This window comes from Chionomys nivalis, chromosome 24, assembly GCF_950005125.1.
Source record: "Chionomys nivalis chromosome 24, mChiNiv1.1, whole genome shotgun sequence".
Taxonomy (NCBI): domain Eukaryota; kingdom Metazoa; phylum Chordata; class Mammalia; order Rodentia; family Cricetidae; genus Chionomys; species Chionomys nivalis.
The window spans coordinates 1,273,662-1,300,630 of NC_080109.1; positions in this window are offsets into that span (position 1 = coordinate 1,273,662).

The following is a 26,969-nucleotide window of genomic DNA, read 5'->3' on the forward strand; positions in this document are numbered from 1 at the left end:
TAAGCCAGATTCAGACACAGAAAAATGTCTAAAAAGGTACAATATGCTTAAGCATGTGCTTAGATGCTGAAGAAAGAAAAAAATGGGAATAGACAGCCAAAGAAAAAATAAATAGTTTAAAAATAAAAAAGTTCACCTGGTCTTGACTTGATTTTGGTATTTGGTACCTATTCTGAAAACTGTCCATTTCTTTTACATTTTCCAATTTTGTGGAGTACAGGTTTTTGTAGTATGACCCAAAGATTCTCTGGATTTCCTCAGTTTCTGTTGTTATGTCCCTCTTTTCATTTCTGATCGTGTTAATTTGGATGTTCTCTCTCTGCTTTTCGATTAGTTTGGATAGGGATTTGTCTATCTTGTTGATTTTCTCAAGGAATCAGCTCTTTGTTTCATTGAATCTTTGTTTCTGTTTTATTGATTTCAGTCCTCAATTTGATGATTTGTAGCTGTAAAGCAAAGGATAAGGAGCCTATAGTACATGATCCTAGAGAAGCTGAGTAACAAGGTGAACCCTAAGATAAACATACATAGATCCACCTGGAAGGGGAAATAGACAAGATTGCCTGACAAAATTGGGAGCTTGGGGATGCTGGGAGAAGGGGTGGAAGGGGAAGAGGAGGGGAGAAGGGGAGGGGGAGGAGAACTTGAAAGAGTAGGATGGTCAAGATGGAGGAAGGACAGAGATGAGAGCAAGGAAAGAGATATTTTGATTGAGGGAGCCATTATGGAATTATCAAGAAACCTTGCTCTAGAGAAATTCCCAGGAATCCACAAGGATGACCCAGCTAAGACCCTAAGCAATAGAGGAGAGGGGACCTGAACTGGCCTTGCCCTGTAGTCAGATTGTTGAATATCTTAAATGTTACCATAGAACTTTCGTCCAGCAACTGATGGAAACAGAGGCAGAGACCCACAGCAATCACTAGGGAGTGGCACCATTGGAAAGGATTGGGATATAAGCCCTTGTTGGAATAGGTGTGGCTTTGTTGGAGGAAGTGTATTACTGGGGGTGGGCTTCGAGGTTTCAAGAGGCCCATTCTAACCCTGTGTCTGCAGGTCCTGATAGAGAATTCTCAGCTACTTTTTCCAGCACTATGTTTGCCTGTGTGATACCATGCACCTACCATGATAACTGACCAAAATTCTGAAACTGTAAGCAAGCCCCAATTAAATGCTTTCTTTTATAAGAGTTGCTGAGGTCATGGTGTCTGATCACAGCAATAGAACAGTGACTAAGACATCGCAACAGGGAGCATGTTAGCAGGCAGACATAGTATTAGAGCAGTAGGAGAGAGAGAGAGAGAGAGAGAGAGAGAGAGAGAGAGAGAGAGGATGAATGACGTAGGCTTTTGAAACCTCCAAACCCACCCTAGTGACACATCTCATTGAACAAGGCTTCCTAAGTCTTTCCAAGAACTGTTTGGAAACATTTGAGTCTATGGGAGCCATTCTCATTCAAACCACCACAGGGAGGAACTGTTCATGTTAACTTATGGTTTCAGAGAATCTCCATCCACCATAGTCAAAGGCTCTTCACATCATGGCGGGACAGAAAGACTCGGGGTCAGGAGCCAGGTATTACTTCCAGAGGCCCATTGTAATGATTTAAGTGGCAGAAGATACCTTGGCAGGTTGGAGCCAAGGAGCACCATAAACCCACACCAGGCAAGAGATCTGGGGACGGGGTCAGAGGCTGCTTCTGAGCAAGGGTGGGAGGGGAAAAGGAACAGGGAGAGAAGGAACTGGCTTTTTATGAGGGGATTTAGCACATGCACGTAGAGAGAATGTGTGACTCATAGAGACAGTGAGAATGTGTCGTATCTTGGGGGCTGAAGACGCTTACCACTGAGGGTAGGCTGGAGTGCCTGATTGCTAACACCCTTGCTTACTGACATATTAGCCAGGCCACCTCCGATCCCTGAGGGCAGGCTGGAGTGCCTGAGTGCTAACACCATTGCTCACTGACATATTAGCCAGGTCACCTCCGAAACTCTCCTTATTTTTTAGTAGGCCCAATGCTTTCTTGGTGGGCAGGAAGCCCTGGGTTTGATCCCTAGAATGACAGAAACTGGGCATGGTGGTGCATGAAAAGTTTCTGCACCCCAATAAACCTCTCCGCCGATGCAATAATCCAAATCAGACCAAATCACACCGAATTAGAAAAAAGCCCAGGCTTAATGGATACGATTGCTCCTGGATAGCTTTCCAATCCCCCAGAGAGGAGACAGAATTGGGTGGGGATGGGGGCGCCAAGGAAGACCTGAAAACCATGTGCTGTTCTCTGGAGGGCAGTTTAAATAACCTGTGGGAGTGGTCTTGAGCATCTCTGGGGAGGGGTCATTGTTTGGCGGGCTTTCTCAGGGGTGGAGTCTGGAAGGGGCTTGGGGGGGGAACTTCCACCCAAACATTCCAGACTCTTTGGATAGATGGATGCCAGGGGCTGGGGTGAGGCTTCCATCCAAACAGTGCATACCTGAAATCCCAGCATTTAAGAGGATCAGAAGTTTAAGGTCATCCTATGCTACATATCAAATTCAGGGCCAACACGGGATATGTGAGACCCCGACTCAAAAAAAAAAACAGTAATTATAAAAGCAAAATCAGACATACACACACTGAGGAGTTGGGGAGGCAGTAGCAATACAGCAAACCGAGATAACTCTTGTTTCTGTTAGCCTAGAACATTGCATTTCACTTCTGGGAATTTTCCCACAGCAGATTAATGCAAAACACTCCCCACTTCTTATGCCTCCCTCCATATTAACTTTCCAGAGTTCTTTTCCATACCTTCCATTAAGATATGGTTTCCACAAAGTTGAGCAAGTCTGCTTTGGCCATTAGAATACAGCAGAAACAGTGATACAAGAGTTCAAGCCAGACCTTACGAGGCCTTGCTTGCTTCAACTTGTCCTCTTGGAAGCCCTTTGCCACAGATGAGCCAGCCAAGGTGAGTCTACTGGTAAATTAGACACTGTGGGAAGAAAAGACTCCCTGTCACAGTAGAGGCATCAAGACCAGCCCACAGCCAGTTGACTCTCAAGCATGACAGACAACACAGGACAACATCAGCGGAAATGTTTCTAGGGCCAACAAGGGACCACAGACACCAGAGAGACCCAGCTCAGGTTACAGCTAAACCAGCTGGCCAGCTAACTCACAGGCAGCAAGAGGAGCTGTGTTCTTGTGTCACTGAGGTTTTGTGGTTGTTTGTTATACGGAACTGACTGTGTTTGGATTCTTGGGAAGTAATCGGTTGATTGAACAGGAGAGGAACAGGGTTGGTGGAGAAGAATTGCTGCAGTAAGGACAAAGGAGCGTCCTCATCACTCTGTCTACCTGACAGGGCCTCTGCTAGTCCAGCTGGAAGGTCTAGAACAGACAGCCACACTCCTCTCTAAGCGCACAAAGCCAGGTCCTTGAGTATCTGCTTGGCTCTGCTGGCTGAGCTGTCTGAACGCTGAGGCACTCACAGCTGCAGGCTGAAGGCCTCCAGCACCCTGTGTGCCTGTGAAAATGGCATTTCTTTTCAAGTCAATGTCCTCATTTTGTTTTGTTGAGATATGATTTTATCTTGCAGCTCAGGCTGGCTTTTAACTTGCTATACAGCCTAGTTTAGAAACAACACATCGCTGGGCTTGGTGGCACACGCCTTTAGTCCCAGCACTGAGGGGGCAGAGGCAGGTGGGTCTCTGAATTCTAGGATAACCTGACGTACAGAGGGAGTTCCAGGACAGCCAGGGATATGCAGAGAAACCCTCTGGGAAACAAACAAACAAACTCACGGTTCTCAGACTCCAATGTGCAAGGAGTACAGGCACATGCTTCCGTGCACAGCTCCGTTTTATTTGCCTTCTGACACTAAGTATTGAATCCAGGACCTCTTGTGTGCTAGGCTCCACACCAGAACAATGCATTTTTACTTAAGGAATTTCACATGTAATTCTCTCTATGGCCCATCAAGGTCGTTTTAGTTTATCTAAAACTCGAGACATGATTTGTCTTAACGATTGCCCTTTTTAAATGAAGGAATCCTAGATTCCAGTTGTTCACAGCCTTACATAGTGATAAACCCGGATAAAGAGATGATCATCCATAAACCAAGAAAGTTCTGGAGTCAGCCTACTTCAGCTCCCTAAATACAAACTGCCTGGTCATTAGCAACCCAGAAGGGATGCAATGCAAATTAGCTAGACAAAGCAGACTTGTGAGGTTCTACACATCTAGGCGTGGACTATGAGATTCTGAAATACGACTCCAATCTTGTTCTGGATGAAATAGCTAGTAGAAAATCACACATGACATCCACTGTGTTTGTACTGGAGTTCCCAGTCAGGCAACCGGCAGAAAACCAGTAGTGGTTTTGCTATAACTTGGCTCTTTTGAAAAGTCTTGCTGTGTTACCTGGGATAACCTTGAACTCTTGGTAATCTCCCTGCCTCAGGTGTGTGCCATCATGCTTGCCTTCTGTAGCCATTCAATAAAGGATTCATAAAATGTTCCCAAGTCAAAGTACTTAAAATCAAATCAATAGGCTAATCACTAGAAAGGTAGGCAGACACCTAGTGGGTAATTTTTTCATGATGATGTCCACAACAATTGAGGAAGAGTTCCTAAACCTTGTTAATGACCAAGCAAGTCCTTTCTTGAGGGGACAGCTGAGTGGCACAGTTGTCTGTCAAGCTATTTATTGTACGAGGCAAATCTACTTTCCGACGTGTCTAGGGTACACGACTTAGAGTGTGCTTTCTCCACTCTTCACCCTCAATTCCTTTGTCCTCAGCTCTCTCATCCGCTAGTCATAGCAGCTTACCAGGGTTTGACCCATTCATAAATGGGTTTTCATAGCCTTGTGGACACATCCTTCTTGGGCTGAGCTGCTTTGCTTGCCTCCTCTTAGTTACGGCTCATCAAAGGAAAGCAAGGAAACAAGAAGCCCTGGATGGATCTTCTCAAGTTCTCTTCTTAATCTTCCCTGGAACATTGTGTCAAAGCAGCCTCACTTCCCAATGACGACTGCCCTGAGACCGTAACTCTGCTCACCTGCTGCTCCCCGACTACAAGAATTCAAATGACCAGATGGCAGATTAGTTTTAATTTGCCTGAACCCTTTTGTATCCATTGGTGAGAATATACACTTCTGTTGACCAAAGAATCTCTAACTGTATGTGGGCCACAAAACTAAAAGTCCCACTGGAAGTGTTTCCTCCCCTCCTTCACCCCAAAATCCATGCATACTTCTGATTGATGATACTGAACCATCTGAAGATCTCCGCATTCCAGAAGACTGAGCCCTATCATCTCTGTGTATTACCTCTGACTTCACACTTCAGCTGTGTTGTGTATGTGTGCCTCTTCTGTATTTATATACACACATGCATATCACAAATATATACATATGTGTATGTATGCATGCATACACACATAGACATGTATATATATGTATATATGACACTAGATACGTAATAGAAAACTTTTAAAGGACAAGTGTTAGCTCCTCCATCAGAAGCAAATCTATAGAGCACATGAGCATAAAATCCAAACCTTGCAGAAAGAAACTCATCGAATAAGTGATCATTCCTAGGCCTTCTCTTCAAATAAAAATGAGGCTTATCTTGGAAAACCAAGCCCAGGGCTCTTAGGAACTGTAGCTTTAGGTTCAAAATATAACAAAATTTCTTCGAGTGTCAAAAATGAAGGAGCTTTCCTGAGAGAAGGTCATTTTTATTCAAAACCTTCACACATCTGAAAATGAAAATGTTCCCCTCCTTCATTCCTTCAGTTGTCTCCAATCTCTTTCTCCTTACCTTTCCTCGTCATGCTGGTTTTCCTAACTACTGCACTTCCAGCTTTGCTCTCTGTAAAATGGGAGGATGTCTAGTATCTCACAAGGAGATGCTGATATGAGAGGGAGTGAGTGTGTTGTGAGAGACTGCCGTGGTTGCTAGCACTACTGCAGCCTTTGTGGCTTGCACAACAAAAATTTACAGCCTCACAAGTGTGGTGAAGGCTGGGCGCCTGAGATAGTGACCAAGGGTTGCTCCCTCTGAAAGCTCCAGGGTTTCTCACAGTTCCTCGACTACAAACTAGATTTGGCCTGTTCCCTGTGTGTGAGTCTTTATGACCAGGTGTCTCTTTTCTAAAAGACACCAGCCATATTGAACTAGGAGCCCACCCTACTCCAGAATACCCTCATATAGATACATATATAGAAACTCTAATCCCAAAGTCACACTGTATGGTACTAAGATGCTAACAGGAATTTTAAGGAGCCTCAACTCAACATATTCCATATGTAAAATGCCCAGAACAACTCTTGGCATAGAGGAGGCACTATGCACATCTCTGTTCTTTATTGAGTATGTACTGCTATAGTCTGGATCATCTATATCCCGGAAGTCTCTTGTGTTAAAGCTTGGTCCCTGGATTGTCCGGCTGTAGGTGGGGCTTACCGGAACTTAGGTCATGTGGGGTGTACCACCAAGGGCACCCGAGGTCTCCAGCCACTCCTGCTCTCTTTCTCATTTTACTCTCTGACCACCAAAAGATGAGTATCTCTCTCACACATTCCTACCAGGATGTGCTGTGCCATCATAGGCCCAAGACAAGAAAACCAGCTGATTAGAAACTGAAACGTCTGAGACTTTGGACTAAAACAAAACCCTCATCTTATATTTATTTTCTAGAACATTTGTAGCAGTGAATCAGACATGGGTCTATTCTCCATTAAGTCATGATAATAGAGGATGATCAAAGGTCCCACCTTTCTCGGGACTAGTAATGTGTGGGGATAAGAGATGTTGGGATACAGGGTTTTCAGTAACCACAGAGAAGTCCCAGTAAAATAGGACTAGCCCTTTCCCCTCAAGATGAACAAGATCGAACAGAGAGGATCCTAAGGAAACACCAGGGAAGCAATGTAGCAAAGACTGCTATATCTTCCTGTGCCTGTTTTCTCCTCTTTGTTTGTTGTTCATGAATAATCAGGCGTGATAGTACACGTCTCTCATCTCAGCACTTAGCAGGCTGACTCAGAAGGATTACAAGTTTACAGTAGGGTATATAATAAGAACCCGATGTAAATAAATAAACAAAATTTCCAGCATCCTATGACATCGTCTATAACCACATGATTACGCTCTGGCCAATAGGAAATGGCATATGATTTTGGAGAATCATTTAGAAAAATCAGATGGAAGAAACATACACTTGCTCATCCATTTCCTCTCTTGACTCGTACTTGTATGTAATGAAGTCAGAGTTTGAGGAATTAAAAGAAGCCTGGACCCTTCATCATCATGGGGAAGAAGCAGAGACCTCACCCTTCTACACAGCATTGCTTTTTGTAAGAGGAAACTTCTACTTTTGCAAATCAAACTAATACATTATGGTTTACCTTAAAGGGTCAGGATAGGTGTTACGTGGGAAAGGAAAATTCTGAACAACAACAAAAATGGTACATGATACTGCTTCGACTAAAAGAGGCATAGCTTCTGATTTCAGTAGAGTAGATAAATTATTATAAAAGATCCCTAATAAGTTAAAGGAATTCTCTAAGGGCTAGAAATGAATAAGGAACTACAACCAGAGTGTAAAAATAGTTGACACACAATGCTGCCGCTGCTGCAAATGTTTTACACAGCTCACAATCGGCGTACGAGATAGATACTCTCTGTCCCTTCAGTTTACAGGAAGGCAAACTGACTCAAAGACTACAGAAGATAAAATGACCACATAGAATGGATAGCCAGTCAGAATTCTAGACGGGATAAGAGAAAAGGATTAAGGCAAAGAGGCCCATGAGAAGATAAGTGTGATGGTAAAGCATTTGCTTAGCGTGCATGAAGCCCCGGGTTTATCCCCAGCAGAGAGAAAGGACAATGGTGGGAAATTATCTAAGACAATACAAATCATGGGCGTTCAGATTAGTGAGGTAACAAATATCAAGTTGATTTCTAAAATACTGATACAAAGTAGTAGTTAAACATACATAAGAGTTGGCACTATTCTAAGCACATTCTATAAATTATATTTTGAATCTCTCTCTCTCTCTCGTGTATGTGTGTGTGTGTGTGTGTGTATAGAGGTCAGAGGACAACCCCTAAGAATCCATTCTCTCCTTCCACCTTTACCTGCTGAGCTAACTCACCGGTCCCAGATTATTCAGCCTTTTCACTTTTCAGCAACTCCAAGGAACACTGCCCTGCCTCTGCCCCCACTTTGTAATAGATAAGGAGACAGAAAAGTCCAATGACCATCCTCAGGTCACACATAAGCAGTGAATCCAGGGTTCAAAGACAGACATTGGATTTACAAAGTTCTACTACTTTCCAATCACTCTTTGAAAAATCTTCTTTGGTGCAAAGCCATGAGCTAAGGATATTTGGGTACAGAACTAACGGCAGTTGAAGACACAGGTCTCCTCATGATCCAACAGAGCTTTCTGTGGTGATGGCGGTGTTGTTCTGTGTCTACACTGTCTGGCAGTCACAAAACACACATGTGAAATGTGACTAATGCAACTGAAGAACTAAACTTCACACTTTATCTACTTTTAATAAATTTAAACTTAAATTTAAGTTCCTTCAAGTGATTGATGGCTACCGCATGAGTTCAATGAAGACAAGTGAACTCCCTGTCCTCATGTCTTTACATGGAGACAGCTGGGAGACTCCCAGTTTTAAATAAGGAAAACCAGTAAAGTGAAGCTTCTTCTTAAGCCCGGCATAATCAAAATGGCCACTAATTAGCTTTTAAATGCCAATAAAGAGCTGTATATACTTCTTATTTAAACTATTATGAAGGATAATATGTGTGCAGTGAATATAGGGATGTCTAGAGTTAGGAAATAGGAAAAGAAACCTACAAAGTTCTGAGAAGATGGAGGTGAACCGAGCAAGGCAAATGTCCATCCTGCCTCTCGAGGAGCATGTTACAGTGGTCCTGTCAGATGCTGCCCACAGTCTACTGAAAGGAATAACCAAAGGGAAGGGATTGCCTACGTTATTTAAACGTTATTTCCTCCCGGACACTTAGCGGAAAACAGCTTAATTAAATGCATATTCTAAATATAGGTGTTTATACAAACAAATTGTAAACTTTCTGGCAGTATAAAATTATAATAGTTTTTAAAGATATATTTTTAAAAAATATTTTGTATTTATGTTAATTTTAAATATGTCTAAAATAAATATATTAAATGTTTTGTTTGTCTTTGTTTTTTAAGATAGGGTTTCTTTGTGTAGCACTGTGTGGTAGTTTCAATGTAATTGCCCTCTTATAAGTTCATGGGGTGTGGCATCATTGGGGGTGTGGCTTTTTGGAGTAGATATGGTCTTGCTGGAGGAAGTGTGTCACTGTGGAGGTGGGCTTTGAGGTGTCATATGTGCCTGAACCATGCCCAGTGTCTCAGACCACTTTCTATTGCCTGCGAGTCAAGATGTGGGACTCTCAGCTAATTCTCTAGCAATATGTCTGCCTGCACATCACCATGACACACCATGATGATAACAGACTACACCTCTGAAAACATAAGCCAGCCAATGGAATGCTTTTTCTTTATGAGAGTTGCCGTGGTTGTGGTGTCTCTTTGCAGCGATAGAAACCGTAACTAAGACGCTCTGACTGTCCTGGAACTAGCCCTGTAGTCCAGGCTGGCCTTGAACTCACAGAGATCTGTCTGCCTCTGAGAGTACTGAGATTAAAGGCATGTACCACCGCTGCCTGGATTAAAATTTTTTAATGATGTGTCTCTGTGTGGCTATGTGCAGATGGCTGCAGAGGCCAGAGGTGTCAGATCCTCTTGGAGTTGGAGCTACAGGTGGTTGTGAGCTGCCTGATGTGGGGGAGGAACTGAATTTGAGTCTATTGCAAGAGCAGCATGCATTCATAACTGTTGAATCATCTCTGCAACTCTCATACTAGTTTTCTATTGTGCATAACGAATTACTATAAACCTAGCAAATTAAACAACAGCCCTTAGCTCATAATTCTCTATGTAAAAGCCCAGGCTACAAGTTCCAGTCCAGCCAGAACTGCAGATCAATTCTTAATTTTTGTTTTTAAAAGGCCCTTCTGAATTAACTATTTACAAGGCTGATATTCAAGTGTTGCCAAGCCAGGCTCTCTGGAGAAGAGCCTGTTTGCACTGGTACCAGAATCTGTTTCTTTGAAGTTGTAGGGCTGGAGCTGACATTTTCCTTGTCATTCTGTCAACTCCTAAAAGCTGTTCCTTGGTCCTTTCCACCTGCTCCCTTCTGTTCATTCTTCAAGCCAGTACTGAAATCTGGAAGTCTTCTTGGGCTTTGAATCTCTGGCTATTTTTGCAAACAGCCAGAGAAAACTCTGCTCTTAGATACTTCATGCCATGGCTGCCTCTATGTTAGGTCCAGGCCGAATAACCTTCACCTAACAGCGATCACAGCAAGGGGATTCATTATACTCACAGACTTCATCCATACTGAGAAGGGTGAGGGTCACGGCATAATTCCAGAATTCTGTCTACCGCGAACATCATTTCATCTCCCTTCAAAGTGGCATAAGAGAAGAATGCTCATTGGTTGAAAAAGTTGTTCAATCTAAAAACTTTTGTGAATAGAGTGAGTGCTTTATAAACCAGCAATGTCTTGAAAGTCAGTAAAATAAGATTGTGCAAAATTTGTATTTAAAATTCAGCCAGGGCTGGGGCTATCACTTGCTGGAATGTGTGTTTGTTGTATTAGACTCAAGACCCTTAGTTCAATCCCCAATACCAAATACTCCTCTAGTTCACCTAAATCTCGAAAAACTTGGGTTACAGGGTGCAGTTACAAGTACATCACCAAGTCTTGTGATCCAGCTACTAGGGAAGTTAAAGCAGAAAGGTTGTTTGAGGCCAGAGTTCAGGGCCAGGTAGGGAAAGAGTGAGACTCCATTTCAAAAACAAATTTGCAAAGATTTGGCCCACATGTGTTGAGGGTTTGTCATGGAACAGATACCATCTAACCTGCAGTCAAGGCTCCTCCCTACTCTCTTTTCTCTCTCTTTGCCTTTGGTCTCTACTTCAATCAGACTACAGCCTACATGACTTACAAGACTTGGGAGACAAAACAGAGAGTAGCAGTCAGCTATCAAAGGCAGCAGCCACTCAGAGGTGCCTTCACAGGGACTCCAGTGACTCAAGGGACCCAAGAGAGAACCCAACCAAAGTTAACCAAAAGTACTCACAGGACCAGTGAAAAGAACTCCATTAACAACTATCTTGTTAAAAGCAAAAGCCCAGAAAAGTCAGGCTAGAGAAAGACAGAAAACAGCAAATTAGTAAGAAGTTGGGAAATAATGGGATTGGTGAATAGTTGGAGGAGCTGAAACACAGAGAGTCCTGGACTGGTCACAGAGCTCTTAGCCAGAAGCCACGGTACAGTCTGCATGCTGTGTATTCACAGAAAATTAGTGTAAGGTCGAGGGGTACAACTCTGGGAACTACCATCAGTTCAGCACCACTACAGACAAACAGCGGACACACACACAGAGGTGGTGGTGGTGGGGCGTTGGTCCATTCTTAGGAATGCTGGGGCTGTTCTTGCTAGGGGGCTCTTTCATCAGACAATATTTTCCCATAAACCTCCTCTCCAGCATTGCCATTCCTGCTTCCCAGAAGGAGAGCTGTCCAACAGAGTCATTCACTGGTCTCTGGATGGACCCTGTATCGACCTATGGAAAGGCCATTACCCATGCTAGTCAGCAGTACTATTCTGCCTCACTCCAAGGAAAGATACCTTCCATGCTCCCTGCCTTCTGTAGGGAGCTTTTCTTGAACTTCTTAATGCAAGCCTAGGTGCTGTTTCCCTCTATTTAGTTCCATTGCCTACTTTTACTTCTTGTGGGAATTAACATTTATCATTAGAACTGTGTGTAAAGGCATCTCATTCATCCTTGTATTGTTCCAATCAAAAAAGGCTTGATCTTATTTTGCATCTTGCATTACAATACTATATCTTAACCCCCCTCTCTCTTTCTCTTCTCTCTCTCTCTCTCTCCCTCCCTCTCTCCCTCCCTCCCTCCCTCCCTCCCTCCCTCCAAAATCCAGCATCTTAATATTGTGTCATATTGTCCTCGCTTCAGAGTGGTCCATGGACCAAGAGGATCAGCATCCAGTGACAGCAAATATGGCAATTTATTTTAAACAGGACATCAGTTCCACTATGGATTTTGGAATCAGATTCTGGAATTTAATAAGAACCCCACATGATTCACATGCAGAGGAAAGTTTGAGAGGCCCTGTTGCATGTGCTCGCCCTGTGAGGACCTCTTGAAATATGGTAATAGAAAAACCTTATTTCAGCTTGGTGGTGGTGGCAAACGCCTTTAATCTCAGCACTTGGGAGGCAGAAGTAGGTGATCTCCATGAATTCAAGGCCAGCTTGGTCTACAAAGTGAGTTCCAGGACAGCCAGGTCTGTTACGCAGAAAAACCCTGTCTTGATAAACAAAACAAAACAACAAAAATCTAATTTTCATCTTTTGACGTAATTGTAGTTTGCCTGTAGTTTTGTGATATTATTAGTTGGACTGTAAAGTATATTGTGACTATATTGTTAATTATATTCTTAGTGTCTGACACCAATTTGGGCATGTAATATATCATCAGTAAAAACTGGTAAAACGTGTAAATAAATATTGGCAGAAAGCATTTAGGTTTTCATTAAGGGAACAAGAAATGGAGTATTGAAATGACCTCTTTAGGATTGCAACTGTAACATTTTTAAGCATATCAGATTAGCTGGGTATTGGTAATTTTTCTCCAATTGTGCGTAATTAAAACTCAATGCTAATGTTTTTTTCCTGTTGTATTAAAATCAATGCTAAATGTATTTTTAAAAAGAACTAGGCAAAGAGTTAGAGGCCACCTTGGGCTATATAGTGAAATCACGTCTCAAAAACAAAATTAAAATCTAAGCAGAAATTAATCCTGCACTCCCACCCTAGAATACCACACAACTTCCAGCTCCATTAAATTCAAAGTACGTGATACTTTCAAGGGCATAATAAGACCAAAGATGAAATTTCTATTTATTTTTATTTATCCAAGATAGAGAATGCTTGGGATGGAGAAAAGAAAATCGCCACGTAGAAACAATCTAACCCTCCCAGACAGATGGACTTTCAGGACTTGGTTGCGGCTGGGGAGATGGCTCAGTAGGTGGAGTGTCTGCGCACAAGCCTGAAGGTCCAGGTTCACATCCCCAGTGCTGGGAAGATGGAGATGGGTGGATCCCTGGATCATCAGCTAGCCTGGCTGAATGGGTGATTTCTGGGTTTAGTGAGAGAGAGATGCTATTTCAGAAAACACAATGTAGAGTGATTGAAGATGACACGTGATTGATGTTCATCTCTTACCTCCACACGCACACACAAAAACACAACCACAGAAGCTTTGACTCTTGTTTGTTGAGGTAGGGTCTCACGTAGCCCAGGCTGGCCTTGAACTCATTAGGTAGCTGAGGACATCTTAGAACTCCTGATCTGCCTGCCCTTACTTCCCAAGCGCTAGGGTTACGAGCGTATGACACCTTGCCTAGCTTTTCTTCAAGAGCTTCCATTCTGTCAACTTCAATTTTATTTCCTAAAGTTTCAATTTGAATTGGTGTTTATCCAAAGAACTTGCTAATTAAGAAGTCTTGAATTATTGTGCCTCTCCCTAATTTTGCATACGGAAGAGACAGACGCTTTTGCTTATTTTTTGCTTCGTAGTCTCTCTCCATAGTGGTTGCCAGAACCCACCACACTGACCTTAGCAAGACCAACAATGTCTCACACAGAGCCAGCCTTATTCCAGTCGCTTCAAGGAGAATGTTCGGCTTCAGCAGTTCTTGGGATTTAAATACCACAGGCAGAGCGGGACAAGCGACACATTTTACCAACGTCAGTACTTGGAGTCCCTTTACAGTTTGGCTGTCACCAGCATCCACTGCCTCCTGCTTCCCTCTCCTGCACTCCGGGCATGCTCAAGTTGTCATTGTCCCCCAAACGCCCTTCTCCCGAATGTCTTTGCCTGGGAACTGTCTCTGACTGGATCACAGAACCAGCAGCAGTGAAAGAGAAGATAAGTTTGGAGGAAATCAGATTTCCTCAATCTGTGATTTTTTTTCTAGCATACAAATTCATTTTCTGTTGATTGATTAGAAAAATAAGAGCAATTGATAGCATTTAAAGTTGTTGGACAACTTAAGGAAAATTATAATAACAAACATTCGACGAACAATTATGATGTTTCATACCTATGCTATGGAGCTTATATGATGACTTGATTCTTTTTTTCAATAAACACCTACCCTTCTAGTGACCCTTTATGAAAGGATAGAGTTCGGGGTTTGCTTTGAGACAGGGTCTCACTAGGTAGCTGCTCTGGCTCTGACCTTGTTGGGTACTTGATGATGACCTTGAACTCCTGGCCATTCCATCTTCACCTCTCAAGCATTGGAATCACGTGACACCACAGTGAGAAAAAAAATACATCACTGTCTTATACACTAAATTGTTAGCTTCTTCAAAAGGAAATCATATTGTTACTGAGCCAGGCCTGTAAAGGAAGTACCCAATGCATGAATACTTCACCGATTGACAATGTAATAGCAGTATGTGCTTTGGACATCTGCACTGTCACCTTGCCTCCCAAATCTCAGGGGTTTATCTAGTACAAATACTTACCATGAAGAATTATTCTGAAGATTAGATAATAATGTTCCATCCAGAGACATAGAGTAAATGCAATGCACATTGCTTAGTTAAAGAAGTCAATATGGACAGGAACATACGTTATGATTCAATTATATGATACTAAAAAGTGCAAATTATGGAGACTATAAAAAGATCAGTTTTTATTCAAGATCTATACCTGAAGGAATCTAAATTAGAATGTCTTAGAGCTGTTTACACGTCCATATTTATTGCTGAACCACTCATAATGGCCAAGATAGTGAGGAAGTTAGATGCCCATCAACAGACAGTAGATAAAGAAACACACACACACTGGCGTTTTTCAAAGTCTTCAAATTGTTGTTGTTATTATTATTATTGAATGTGTAGATGGTATATGTTTGGGGCACATGTGTCATGGTGTGTGTGTGAATGTCAGAGGACAACTTTGGGGCGTCTGTTCTCACCTTCTACTGTTATGTGAGTTCTGAGGGTTGAACTCTGGTCACATGAGGCTTACACATCAAGCACTTTACCCACAGAGCCATCGCGCTGGCCCCACGATGGAGTCTGATTCAGCAGTAAGAAGAATGAAACTATTTTATTTGTGCCAACACGGATGGAACTTGGGATTGATATAGTTGGTGAAATAAGCCAGGTTCATAAAGACACATTCTCATATCTTGCCTCATATGTGAAATAGGTACATAAAAACAGAAGAAGGAATATTTGGGGTAAAGACAGGGACCAGTGCAAAGGGGGAAAGATGGATGAGGGAGGGCAGAGGGAGAGAGATTCTTAGCAAAGTACAATGATACAGATGTACAAGAACGCCATAGATACACTTTGTGTCCACGAGAAATTAGTTTAGAAATCAGTGTTTTGCAGAGATGGTATGGGGAGGGAATGCAGGAAGATGAGCAAGGGGAGTCCAGGGATTTTAGGGCAGTAACATGTAACGTCAAAACCCAGAGGATGCAGAGCACACAGAGGGATCGCTAAAGTGAATAGGGACTTAATACTGACCCAGGAGAGCCAGCTTTGTCAAAAACAATCCCCTCAATAATGCAAACTATTAGTAGTGGGGGGCTGGGAGTGAGGAGAAGGTGTATACCAAAACTCCCTGCTTAACTGCTCTGTAATGTAAAACTGCTCTTTTGTGAATTAAAATGTTTGGATATATGTGTGTTATGTATGTGTCTGAGTGAGGATTTGTACACATGAATGGTGCCCAATGAGGGCGGAAGTGTGTGACCCCCTGGAATTCCAGTTACAAGCTGTTGTGAGCCATCCCACGTGAGTGCTGGGAATTAAACCTCAAGAGCCGGTTCATGCTCCTAACTGCTGGGCCATTTCTCCAGCTTCTAAAAATGCTGTTAAAAAATAAAATCCATCGATTATTTTCTTTCAAATAAAAAGTGATATAAACTTAATAGTTTTCAGTGTATCATAGGCTTTGTAAGACTTACATTCATAAATATTATTTAATTCCTATTCTGTTCTAGACATCAAGGTTGTATACACATGAAGACCTTGTCTCTACCCTCAAAATATTGAAGGCTTAGGCAAGACACAGAGAGATGCAGAGACAATTTTCACTGTGGTGTGGTGTGCACAGCTATGCTCAAGGCAAGTGCATCTAACCCAAATTGGGAAGGGACCCCCGGGAAGGGCAGGGATATCTTGATGAAGGAGGGATCTATGGAAGAATTTTAAGCAGTATATTGGCTGCCCCTCCCCTCCTTATCAAACCTTATTCTTTGGGTAGTGACTATTAGCTAGGTGGTTATTTCCCTGGAAAGGAACTAAGTACTGGTAGTAAGGGACAATTGAACAAATACAGATGGGGTAGGGTGTGAGGTGGGGGTGGGGGCGTGGCGCCAGAGAATGGGTGTTTCCTCTGCTTTCCTATTACACAGGCTCTTACAGTCCAGCCTACTGCTGGCTGGCTCAGCAGCCAGGATACCATTTCCAAAGTCTTAGAATAGGATCATGTGGGTTTAGTCAAGGAGATATAGTAAGCTTAGTCGTAGAAGAGGTTTATGTCGGCTCATGGTTTCAAAGGTATCAGCTCATGGTCACTGCCCCTGCTGTTTGGACCTGAGGTATGCTACGCTATGGTGGGACAATCGTTGTAGAATAGACTTCTTTACCTCGTGCTGGGTGAGAAAGGGAAAGAGAGAGGGTGAGAGGTAAGAAGGGAGGAAAGGAAGGAAATGGACAGAGATTGGGAGAGGGGAGGGAGAGGGGAGAATCAATAGCTCCTTCAGGGATAACCTAACTTGGTTCCCTTAAAGTTTGAGTGGTGCCTCCAGTTGGGTACAAGGGCTACAGCATATGAGCCTTTGGAGGCTATTCCTAGTCAAGTAAAAGCTGTCACAACATGTATTGTCTTAGCTGAGGCAAAGGCAACAAGAGTACAGGCTGCAGGCTAGCCTGGGCAACTTAGTGAGGTTGTTTAAAAAAAAAAATCAGTGGTAGATTCCATGGTCTAAGACCCTAGTCAATCTACAACAAAACAAACAAACATAATTTTAAAAAATGGAAAGAGAGATCTAAATTGTCGTAAGATATCATAAAAACTCAACAGCAAACACAAACCTGGCCGTGCATGGAAAACCCAGGAAGGTACTTTCCAACAGGATCACAAAGAAAACCTAGGCTGACTCGGAGCTTCTCTGAGCTCGAACAGCTTCTGGGCAAATCAGCTGATATGGTGACCCGGAAGAACTGAGAAGCAGAAAGGCCGCAGCTGGGGCAACCCGAAGGGAGCTTGGGATGTCTGCAAGACTATGGGGTGGAAGCCCGGGAAGCCCATGAGAAGACAGACAGAGGATACGAAGTACAACAGCTTCCACTAGGCTTCTCTGACCGCTCCATGGCCAGACTTTAAACACTAGGTATGCAGCGTTGGCATCTTAGTGATTACCCACCTCGGCGCATCCTTTCTCTTGCGTCACACTTCTCTTGGAACCTACTGCTCCCAGCACCCGGACACCGCTAGAACACCGCTAGCCCGAGAATCCACTTCACCAGCTCAATCTTTTTCCCCCCTGTAATTCATACCTTCTGCTTTGGTTTCCCTATTTTAAGTACTTGCCTTTTTTGTCTTCCTTCTGGCTGTATGGTTTGGCTGGGTCTAGAGCTCTAGACTGGAAATTATTTCCCTCAGAAAATGGGAGGCCACACTGTTTCTCTCTTCTCTCTCTCTCTCTCTCTCTCTCTCTCTCTCTCTCTCTCTCTCTCTCTCTCTCTCTCTCACACACACACACACACACACACACACACTTTGGGTTGTTTTCAAAGTGTCTGATGTCGTTCTGATCGTTACCCTTAGTGTGTGCCTTTTCCTTCTGGAAGTTTTAAGGGCACCCTTTAAAATATCACGGTAATATGTAGTGAACAGGTCTCTGCATTTGCTGTCTGCATAGTTGGCAGCCAATCTGGCCAGCTATCGCCTTCCATCAATGTCCATACTAGAGAATTTCCTCTGCCCTTCGCTAACCCTACCTGTCTGCTCACATTTAAGAATCACCTAATGAAGAGCAGAGTGGAGGGAGACAGGTTGACAATGAATGTCACTGTGAGGTGACAGGAAGCCTTTCCCATTTCACCACACTGTCACTGTGTGTCACAGGAATGTGCCCCCCTCTTTGTCTGCTTGTGTCCCTTGGAGAAGTCTCTCCCAGTCTTCTGCTTGAAGGGTCAGGCTTTACTTCCAGTCTTTGGGGTAATGGCTGGAGTTAGAGTGCCTACATCCGTTAACGCCGGCTCTCTCTTTAGAAGCCGTGGGCCCCTCTCCATCTTCCCGTCATATCGAGAAGATGTGACACTGTTACTAACTTAACACTTGCTTTTTTCAGACACGTAAGGTCCTTCATCATATTCTCAAGCCTCCATGGAGGTTTCGATCCCCCCCCCCTCCTAGAGTTTTAGTGGTATTCTAGAGGGAGCCAAATTAGGTGCATTTGTTCAATCCATCATCTCTATCTGGAATCAACTGTCAAGCATTCTTAAGATCCCGAGGCTCATTTATCTAATAGATACTGAGTGTCTGTGATGTTTCTGGCACTTTGATGAATGCTAGAGATGTACTATGATTTGTCTTCCATAGCGATGACCCACGCTCTTGAGGTAGTCTTCGCAAAGGAAAATGTCCTTTCCCTACCACAGCTTTGAAGTCAGAATTTTATTTTGTGGTGGTTCTTACATGCTAGGGTCGCCAGGGGCAAGGGCATCTTCGTAATGATTCTGACTTGGAGCCACATCTAAAAGGGATGAATCATTTATGATGCTGCCCTCCTGTTCCTTTAGACTGGTTGTCTTTCTGAATATTTGTAGGTTGGCTGGCTTGATCCTGAATTCTAAGTCTGTGTTCTGTCAGGACTGATACGTGTTTACTGCTGAGGTTCCCCTTTGTCTGCAAGGGGTAAATTGTAAGATCCTATAGTAGATGCCTAAAACCATGGACAGTAGCAAATCCTGTGTTTTCTCCTACACATACATAACTGTGATCAAGTTTAATATCTGTATCAGGCACAATAAGGGAGTAACAACAGTAATAAAATTGAACAATTATAATAGACTGTAATAGATATTATTTGAATATGATCTCTCTGTAAAGACATCTTAATGCACTGTATCACCCTTTTTGGGACGATGTGGTGTGATACAGTGCTGAAGTGCTGAGATGAAGTGGGGTGGATGACATAGGTACCGTGTGGTGTACTTATGAGTTGCCTGAACACAGGCACTGCGATGCTGCTATAATTGATCTGATAACTGAAATGACTATTGAGTAACACCTGGGTAGTGTATCCAGTAGAGACACTGTGGACAAAGAAGTGGTTCATACTCCAGGTGGGACATGGCAGGACAGCTCAAGATTTCATCACGATACTCAGAACACCGTGAAACCAACCAACCACAACCAACGCATGAAACAAAGAGCAAATGAAATATTTATTGTCTGAAGTTTTCTATTTCTTATTTTTGGATCAAAAGTTATAATAATGAACTGGAACTGCAGAGATGAGGAGGCACTATTGTGTGTGTAAGTACAGATCACCTGCACTGGCTTCTTGGTGGGTGTGCAATACTTTCAACAAACCCCTTGCACACCCCTACTGTCTCTAAATCTTGTGGTACTTTATTCTAGATCTTATCCCCTCTCATTATTTTTTTTTTGATTCTGAGACAGGATCTCGTATAGCCGAAGCTGACCTGAAACTTGCTGTGCAGCCCAAGCTGGCCCTGAACTTGTGATCCTGCTCCCTCTGCCTCCCAGGTGCAAGGATTATAGATATGTCCTATCATGCCTAGTTATTCTAGGTCTTGACTTTCAGGTTTAGCAGTCTTGACGATAACCACGATAGAAGATGTGTATGCTATCTAACTGTTTACTGTGCGCTAAGCAACAGCCTTGGCACTTATCATTCAGTAACTTGTTTCACTTAATTTTATTCCATAATAAACTTGTAAGCACAGAACAAACCCTCCTGGAACAAAGCACCTGCTTCAAGCGCTCCTCCCCCTTTCCAGTCTTCTCACACAGAGTTCGTACTCTTGGTCTGCACTCTGTATTCTGTTTTACAAAATTCCACTAAACCATGCATGTTTACATAGATCTCACTTGTATGAAAGTGTGCTCCCAGGGTATGTTGATAACCTGACTCCATTTTGCAGCTTCCTTTCCCAGAACCGCAGAAGCTAGCTGCAGAATTCCGTTGCCTCGACAGCCGGTTTGGAGGCTTCTGCACAACAGAAACGGGCGAGACCGGCTCTAGTCAGACTCTCCCAGGAGCTCCTTAGATAGCTGCCAGTTTTTTTCCAATTGTAGCACTGGTGTCCACTGACCATAAGATTTTACTTTGAGAAACTGTTTTTCGACCCCCGAACTTACAGATTTTAAAAGGGTTAATTTATTTGTGTGTGTGTATGAATGTTTGCCTGCATGTATGTATGTGACCCATATGTAAGTCTGATGCCCAAGGAGATCACAGAGGAGGTTGGATCCCCAGAGCTAGAGTTATAAACAGTTGTGAGTCACCGTATGAGTGTTGGGAATGCAACCTGGCTTCTCTGTAAGAACAGCAAGTACTCCTAACCATTGAGCTCTCTCGCCAGCCCTGGCTTCCAAACTTTTAACTGACTTTGGAAAAACATATAACCTTGTTTGACTAGACTGTTTCATTTTCAATTTCTGGTCCTCACTGTTGAACAGAGTCTGTGATGGGAAAGATAAGATTGTCTCTGCTTGCTATAAATGACCTTGAATTGGCAAGGAACTGAAAAGCTGCTGGAGTCTTTGTCTTCTACTGATTCAAAGTGGGGGAGAACACTTGTTTGGGACAGCAATAATGGATAATGTTAAAACGTTTTTTTTCATAGCACTCAGAAGTTATAAAACATTGTTAAACATTATTAATTCTCCCTCCCCCACCAGACAGTGTTTCTCTGTGTAAACCAGGCTGCCCTCGAGGTCACAGAGATCTGCCTGCCTCTGCCTCATGAGTGCTGGGATTAGAGGTTAATCATCTGGAACTAGGCCATTTGATGAATAACTGTGTGATTCAAAGACTATGCCATAAATCTATTTGTGATAAATATTTGTCAACTGGCAATTTTCCAATAGTCATTTTATAATATGGTTTATATTGAAAAATTCTACTGCACATGAAATTAAAAACAACAGGAGAACAAATAACACATTTTTTTTTTTGGAATGAGCTGATTGAAAATGGTTTAATAACAGAGCTAGGCCAGTGTTTCTTATAACCCATGCCCCAGACTATAGTGTCTCTTAGTGGATGTGATGTGGATGTGAAGAAGAGATGTGTTCCCTCTACCATTAGGGAGCACACACTGAGAAAGAAAGCTGTGCTGTAGCACAGATGGTGGTAAGGCCAGACAGATGGACACCTCCATGGAGTCCTGAAGTGAACAGGCAGATGCATGAGTACAAGATTAAATGAGTCACTTCTGGTGGGGACAACATAAATCCTTGAAGGGTGGACCTTCAGGCAGAGGGCAGGACACTAGTGAGGGAGGAGAAGCAGAGCTGCATAACCCAAGTAGGAGGCAGAGAATATTTCCCCATGGCTCGAGAAAACCAGGAGGCAGAGGGAGAGGCAGCGTAGAGGTGAGGCCAGGCTAGGCCAGACCGTGCAGGGTGTTTCTCAGGTAAGGGTGGTTACATTCCATTCAGGAGGAGTCTGGAACATGTGGAGACTTGTGACATACTTGGGTAGGGCTAATTGCTGTGGGCTCTGAGCACTGTCAGCCAAAGCCCTGGATAGAAAAGGCAAGGTAAACACTTTTGACAGGTTTACCTTAACTTTTGACATTTCTTTTGGTCTATAATTAAGAGTTAAATGCTGAGATCATTTCTGAGGTTTTCACATAGGAACTGGTTCTTCTCACTCTGCCTTTCATGGCCCTACATGCTGTTATTATGTTGCTTAGTGTGATGCTAAGGCAGACCTCAGCTGAGACAGATAAACATAGCCTGGGAGTCCTGTGGAGTCTCCCCCCAGTTATGGCATCCTTGATCATGGACTCGCAAACCCTCCAGCTAGGGATTGCGGGCATCTTTAGATTGAGTTAGCAATACCTGGCAAATACTAAACTTCATTTGCTGTCAGCACGTGTATAGTCATACTCAACTGCGAGGAAATGATTTCATCTTGGAACAGGTCCCAGGCGTGTTTCTCAGAATTCCATTGGTTCTAAGTGGCACCCCAAACCACCTTATTAGATTTACTAAGCAGAAACGAAAGCCACTCACAGAACAGAACTAAGAATGGTTCTGAGCATATAGGGATTAACCGGGTCTTAAAGATGTCCAGACTTTTTCTTCACGCTCCCATTCATCCCCCTTGCTGGTGGGAACATCATTCCTGACAGTTTCAAACTCACAACATTTCTGTATTGTGACTTAAAAGACAAGAATGGGCCTCTTCTCTTTGGTAGACAATTTTGGAAAAAGCCTTTCTGCAACTTGGTTTGACTTTAATGGGTGCATCCCGAACCTCACATGGGAATGGGTGGCTGATGGGGATGGGGACAGAGCACCATGATGGGGCATGGTGAGTGTCAGGAGGTCGGGGGACCCTTGCCAGAAGGAGTGGACTAGAGAGGAAAGAGCAGATAAAGATAGCAACTATGATTGGAGAGCAAATATTCCATGAAGATGCTCTGCTGACTTTGGCTAGGGCTCTCAGAATTTTCTGATTCAAGCTCCAAAGGCTTTCTTTCATTTGTGATTGGGTTCCAGTCTACTGGGTCTGAATTAACTCTGTTCCTACACTCCAGTGTACCTTAATTATGTCTTAATTACTTCTGGGTCACCGACACATGGTTTAAGTTCTTCAGAGGATTTCATTCAAAAGGCGTTCCTTTTTTTTTTTTTTTTTTTTTTTATCTCCAATCTCTGTTTAAAGGAGACATTTGTCTTTTAACTTCCTCAGCTCAGAAAAGGAGTTCTCAGCATTAGGAAGTCAGAGCAGATTTTATGAGTTTTTCTCCACTCCTAGGGACCCAGGGGTGATTTGGTCATGGCTTACCAGCCGCTGGCCTGTAGTAGTCTCTCCAGTGTCTGAACCTGGAGTTGGAGCGTTGCTGTCAGCCCCTCTGGGTCAGGGTAGAAGGCAAAAGGGAGGAGAGGCCTCTAGCAAGATAGTCAAGGTGAGGCTCATTTCTTGGCATGTATATATGTATGTACGTGGTGCTTAGGATGGAGCCTAGGGCTCCATACATGCTAGGCAAGTGCTCTACTCGAGTTAAACAAATGCAGGCAATGTTCAGGTTTTCCTTTTAAACATTCTTATCATTTAGGTGCGGTGCACATGCCATGGTGCATGAGTTGAGGTCAGGTCTCCTTGGCTCAGACTCTGAACATGCCTCTGCTTTTTTGGGTGGGGGTTGCGTGTCTTTAATCCTTTGCTAGTTTTGTGTTCCAGCTAGGTGGTCTTGACATCTTTACTCCCCTGTGCCCAGTCCATGCTTCTACTCTTCCTGGAATCTATTCTAGATCTTCTCCAATGGCCAGTTCAAGAAATAACTCAATCCAGATCATCCCCTAATGGATCAAAACTGAACTCTGAAGTTATGCTGTTCTTGATGTGGATGGGGTCTGGAGTGCCTTGGCTCGAGCAGCCCTGCTGCCTGGACTTCCTGAGTACCAGGACTACAGATGAGTACAACTACACCAAACTTCCAGGGTCTAAATGCACTCCCGGGAAGCATTTTAAGGAAGGGCTCCTTTAAAGAGCAGTGATAGGGTAGTGTTTCACGCTTGCCTTGGGCAAGAGTGAACCCTGAGTGAGAGAGACTTTCATGCCTCAGCTATGGTACAACAAAACTCTGAAGCCACCAAAGAAATCCTGCTGGACTTTCCAACAACTTCTTTATTTACTTTTTATTGTAGTGTGTGTGTGTTCACATGTATGTGGACACGTGTGGATGTGTATGCACATGTGTACACATGTAGACGAGAGGTTGATGACAGTCATACTCTGTCTTATATACCAAGGCAGGGTTTCTCGCTTGAAACCATACTTCCCTGATTTGCGGTCTCTCTAGCAGCTTACACTGAGGACCCCGTGTCTCTACCTCCTAGGCATGGAGATTACAGATCGGCTTTCATGCTCACTCAACATTATGTACTGAGGCTCTGGACTCTGTTCTCATGCACAGCAAGGACTTTGTCCACTGAGAATTTCCCCAGCTGTGATAATTTCTTTCTTCTCCTGGCTTTGGTTCTCTCAGTATAGTAGAAAGAAAATAAGAAACTAAAATGTAGAATTTATGGTTAAAAAAGAAAAAAAAAGCCCAAACCAACAAAAGTCCAGGGTTCCATGGGGAGATCTGACAGGTTGTGATTGCAGGACCTGGTAGAGGAGCCCCTTTCTGTAATCAGAGGTGGATTTTTCTGACCTGACCACCCAGTCCCAAATAACAGACTCAGAGGCTGGATATGAATCATAAATGCTAGGCCAATTGCTCAGGATTTTTACTAGCTAACTCTTACATTTAAATTAACCCATATTTTTACCTATGCTTTGCCATATGGCCTGGTACCTTTTCATCAGTGCCTGCGACTCTCAACTCTGCCCTTCTCCTTCCCAGCATCTCAGTCTGGCTTCCCTGCCTAACCTTGTTCTGTCCAGCTATTGGCCAGTCAGCTTGCTTAGTAGACCAGTCACAGCGACAAATCTTCACAGTGTACAAAGGGATTTTCCACAGCACCTTCTTAACTTTTCTTACCTCTAAAACAGGATTAATAAATTTTATTTTCAAAGGTTGTTACAAGGGCTAAATAAACAAGATAGTAACACTTGCTCAAACTTACTGAAAGCCACCAATTCTGTACCACACTTTTGTTTTATTTTTTGTTTGTTTTTTGAGACAGGGCTTCTCTGTGCAGCCTTGACAGTCCTGGAACTCACTCTGTAGACCAAACTGGCCTTGAACTCACAGAGATCTGCCTGCCTCTGCCTCCTGAGTGCTGGGATTAAAGGCATGTGCTACCACATCTTGGCTTCATCTAGCAATATTTTTAAGTACTTAGCACTGAATCTGTGATGCTAGCAAGGCAAGTAGGAGAGGCAACAGCCCTTGGGAGCACTTGTCTTCCTTATACAAATGTCTTAAGCAAAAGCTTAGTATATCAATGTTACTTGATTAAGAAGGACAAATTGCAACAAAGGTTTAGTATTATTCAATACTGAAATACTCTGCTTATGCTGTATGTACTTCATATTTCTTGCAATGAAATAAATCTCACTTGGGAATGTTTGGTTCTAGTGAATTCTTCTCTGATAGTACTTTTTAGTGGATTGTGACAATGCCAATAGTTAAAGACTTTATATTAAAATAATTTCCTCAAAATTACTTTGTATCATTGAGTACCAACAAGGGACTATTTCTGCCCCCATAGGGCATTTGACAATGTCTAGAGACATTTTTAATCATCATGACAGGAAAGCCCCTTGTAACAAAGAATTGCCCAGTCCAAAATATCGAGAATACTGGGGTTAAGGTACCCTGGACATGCTGACATGCTTTCTTACATATAACGGGCATGCAAAAATACAGTCATCATAGAGGCAGAGTGGAAGTAAACATACAGCAGAAAGGGACTTTCCCCAGGAAAGTGCTGATGGGAACTGGAGGAAGGGCATGAACTGTGTCTGGGAAGAGTCTGTGTATAAGGCTGGAGATGGTCAGGATATCAGGTTTCTGAATAAGTCAGCCAACTTTCCGATCCATTTGCCAGAGAGCAGCTCAGTTCTGCCTGAGCCAAGTGGCCCATCTGTGAGCTGTGGCGACTGGAGACAAAAGTCCTGCTATCTCTTCCTAGAACTGCGCACAACTGCAGGGTGAGGCACACTGGCGTGCTTGTTCGGAGCTGGCAAACCCACAGTTAGCGCAATTGTTGGAGAAAGTGTGCGAGTGCACTTTTGCTTCACGTTGTTAAAGTCTGCAGTGTGCCCTGAATGAAAGGGCGGCTGGGGGAGGGGGGCACATACATTTTAATTATTCAAATGCATGCAGAATTTTAGAGCCTGAGAGTCTATTTCGAAGGCTCCTTCCTGCATCGACACAATGTGTTAGATACTACTTGGGTTCTTGGGATAACTCTTTTGGTTTGAGGTGTGAATTTTTAAAAAGGCTCATCAGTTCTTTGGGGTTACCAAGTGATCATTTGGTCAATCCTGTTATGGGGAGGAAAAAGGAAAGAAGAATGATCAGAAAGACAAACTTGAATGGCAAAGGTTCTCTCTCTCTCTCTCTCTCTCTGTCTCTCTCTGTCTCTCTCTCTCTCTGTCTCTCTCTCTGTCTCTCTCTCTCTGTCTCTCTCTCTCCTTTCCATTGCTGCAGCTGTGAGACACTCTTGCATTCTAAGTCCAACATTTTTAATGCAATGCTGCGATTGCTGCTTTTTCTCTTCATTTTTCTTTTTTTTGGGGGGGAGGGGTAGGCGAGATATTCAAGGTTTTGATACCAAAATACGCTCAGTGACAAATTAAATTCTTAAGCTTCCTAATGGAAATACTAACTAGAGGTTCTGAGAGGCAGCTCAGTGGTAGGATACATGCTTACTACTCATGAGGTACCAGGTTTAATCTCCAGCACACAAAATAGATATTACCAAGGCCAGGACTCCAAAGCACAGTTTTGTTTTGGGCTTACAGGTCAAGGACTTGGAGTGGAAAGTAGAATGCTACTCAGTTTTATGTGTTCCAGCTACCCAATAGTTAAGGAGTAATCGACTCATGGCCACTTCCGTTAGAT